Below are 3,093 nucleotides of genomic sequence, written 5' to 3'. Positions count from 1 at the left end.
CACAGTGATGGCAGAGGCTTCCACTGATACCCAGTTGCCTGTTCCTTTCTGAGCACCCCGCACTGATGAGCTAAATGTAGTTTATCCCAAAATAAACTTTTTTCTTTTCCTTAACGATTTGATGTTCACTCAAATAAAAATAAAAATCCTTATTTCTCAAAGCCAGAAAAGCATGTGAGGGTTCCTCTTTCCTCTTATCCCTTCCAATTTACCTAGAATACAAAGGTAATTATTTAATATTGGTATATAACTTGAAATTCTGCAGTTTGAAAGGGGCAAGTGACCTAGTTAAGCATTTTTGAGTATGTCAGTGGAAAGAGGGTCTCTTGATAGTATTTCAGCTATCTTCTCTTTAAGATGTCCCCTCTCTCCCTGCTCCCCAGAAAGATATACATACACTGATGGTGAAATAACAAGTGACTAAGTGCACTGACAGAAGAATTACAAACCCCAAACGCTTACTGATGGCAAAGTAGTCTTGTGTCATTTTGTGGGTGTCTAATTGGCCCGGTGCAAAATACCAAATTAAGCCTTGAATATTCAGATTAGAAGACTAAAATAGCCTCTCCCTGAAGTTTATTCTGTTCTCTGATATTTTTGTCCTATTTTCAACCTTTATAGAGGTGACACATCCCCACTCAGCGTTACTGGCTGCGTATTGTCAGTCTGGAGTACTGGCGCTCCATCTGTGAGCTCCAGCTAGCAGCAGGTACTGTAAATCATAGAGATTCATGACAAGGCTGTGAAGTTTTCTGAAGGACAAATCACAGTATCTGCGTAGAACATTACTGAATCTAGTAACCATAAGCAACTCCTTGGTTTGTGAAATGCTGCTGTGATAACTGTTGGGTGATGCTTTAAACCGTTGTGAAGTAAATACGTAGAAAGCCCAACACACATTTTTATATACTTTGCAGCTCATCTTCCCCATGCATTTACTCTCACATTAACAAGTATTCTTGTTGCCTCCAGAAGAACTGAAATGGAGCACATAGCTTTTCATGCACTCTTCCAATGTTTTCTCCCTCTTTCTTAAGAGAAAACAAGCAGACCCATGCTGCTGCAGGCTGCCACTCGTTCAGAGCAGAGGGATAAGACCCATTTTGGGTCTGGCACTTAACCAATCATGGCCCAGAGGGTTTCCAGGCAGATTTTCTTTGTGTTGATACCCTCAGGACATCGTTTGAGATTCATTTTGCATAGTTCAGAGGTGGGTGCATATGTGCATTTGGATGTGTCACCTGTCCATGGGCTGTTGATTTGTCATGGATAATTCAAATATACTGGGTATCCTTTGGGATCCCAGTGGCTTTTGGAGTTTGAGCTCAAGGCTGAGGTTAAGGTTGACAGTCTGGATGAAAAAAGTTTAGCTCCCTCCTGCCCATCAGGATGGGTGGCCACTAGCCCAAAGCATTGTCATAATAGGGTGTAGAGGAACAGGACTTAAGGCAGATCACTGCTTGGGAATTAAGCTCACTGAGATTCAGTTCAGTTGACAAGAGCACTATAGTAATGATGGTCAGGGCTTCCTCCATGTACTGCCTATGAACCTTTGGCCTCCCTGTACAGCCAATGCTGATGCAAGCCTGAATATGTCCTTAACACACCTATACATGTGTGTGCTTAGCTTCATCCTCTGTGTTTGCAGTCCTTTAAACGGAGTCTTAAGGGAGAGGAGCAGTGAAATTATTCCTAGAAATCCTGCTGCAGTCACGCTCTTTTCCCCTTAGCTGGCAGTCTCATCCTCACATCTTCTTGGTGCCAATGTTAACATATCTTTTGGCCATTAAAGGGAGTTTTTAGGCTTGTTTGGAGGATCCCCCCTTCACTGCATGCTGCTCTCTGTGGTCTGAAAAAACCTATTGCTACTGAGGGCCTCCCTGTAGAGGCTTTCCAACTGACACATCTCAGTCCCAACAGGAGCCTGGCCTTAGCCCAGGGCAGCACAGCAGGGCAGGGGAGAACAAATATACAGCAAAGTGTTTCTGGGCAATTCCTGAAGCCTGTGCAAAATGGGGTACTCTGTGAAATGAAGCAACTTTTTGTTTTCAGGGCCTGCTAAAATGGTACTGGCTTGTAGCCTGGGAGAAGAGACATGACAGGAGGCACATGTGTGTCCTCATGCATTGGATTTTTCTTGCTTGGGCTGCAGTGCCTTATTGTGGAAGACTTTAATGTGAAGTATGTTTGTGTCCTTGGCATGCCTGCCATGGCACTTCTGGAAAGAGGAGATGAGAATCCTTTGGGGATGGCCCCACTGCAGATGTTCTGGAGCAACAGGTATGCCTCACAGATCAGCCTCATCACACAGTGTGGCTGCTCACACTTCTGGCACCAAAATGCAGGTGGTGACTATTGCTGATTCCTCCCTCCTGCCCCCATATACTGGAGAACCTTTCTCCCACCAGCTCTGGTTGCAGCCAACCAGTTCACCACCACACTCCATCAGAGGGGCTGTTTTCACTGGTGTCACCTTTGGTGCCATGCCTGAGGGCAGCTGCTCCCTTTGGTTTGCTGCTCTTACAAGGTACTTCAGGAAAATCATGTTTCTGAGCCCAGTTCAGAAGAGTGTTTCCACTTAGGACAGCAGTTAATTGCATGGTGGAGTCAAACTGTGATTGAGTGGGACTTGAGTGATGCTTTAAGAGGGGGAACACACAGCCTGAGACCTGGATCTCGTTTACAGGCTCTGTTACACCAAGAAGGGCCTGCCGCTGAAGGCCTTATCTCTCTCTAACTTTGAGAGATGGATGCAAGGAGTGAAAATGAGGCTGACCACCTGCTCAGAGCAGCAGTTCGGATTTTGTTTGTTCTGTGCATTGGTGCCTTTGTGAGGTAGTGAGCCCAGAAGGGAGGGGTGACCATCATTGTTCAGCTGCACAGGGCCAATGCCTGCCCCAGGACCTTATCCCAGCTGAGGTGCTGGCTCTTGGCCCACAGGCATAATGCTTGAGGGGTAAAGATGTGCCTTTTGGGGAACGTTGAACAGGATGGGAGTCACAAGAGAGGATGGTATTTAGGTTACTGGGCAGCCTGGTCTAGTACTAAATGTGGAGGTTGGTGGCCCCGCCTGTGGCAGGGGGGGTGGGGGTT

The 3,093-nt window shown here is 46.2% G+C and overlaps 1 long non-coding RNA gene across 2 annotated transcripts in view; it reads left to right on the top strand.

Moving 5' to 3' along the window:
* Positions 1–2,079: 2,079 nt before the first annotated feature.
* Positions 2,080–3,093, top strand: part of LOC109366570 — a 3,212-nt gene continuing 2,198 nt past the window's right edge. Inside the window, exon 1 of one of the 2 annotated variants that reach the window (XR_004159362.1) lies at positions 2,080–2,956. This is a non-coding gene — a long non-coding RNA (uncharacterized LOC109366570). The remainder of the gene's footprint in view (positions 2,957–3,093) is intronic. The other variant, XR_004159361.1, reaches the window with a different exon arrangement.

The sequence above is a fragment of the Meleagris gallopavo genome, chromosome 3 (assembly GCF_000146605.3).
Source record: "Meleagris gallopavo isolate NT-WF06-2002-E0010 breed Aviagen turkey brand Nicholas breeding stock chromosome 3, Turkey_5.1, whole genome shotgun sequence".
NCBI classification, from domain to species: domain Eukaryota; kingdom Metazoa; phylum Chordata; class Aves; order Galliformes; family Phasianidae; genus Meleagris; species Meleagris gallopavo.
Note: the sequence above shows the minus strand (reverse complement) of the source record. Positions and strands in the feature narration are given on the sequence as shown.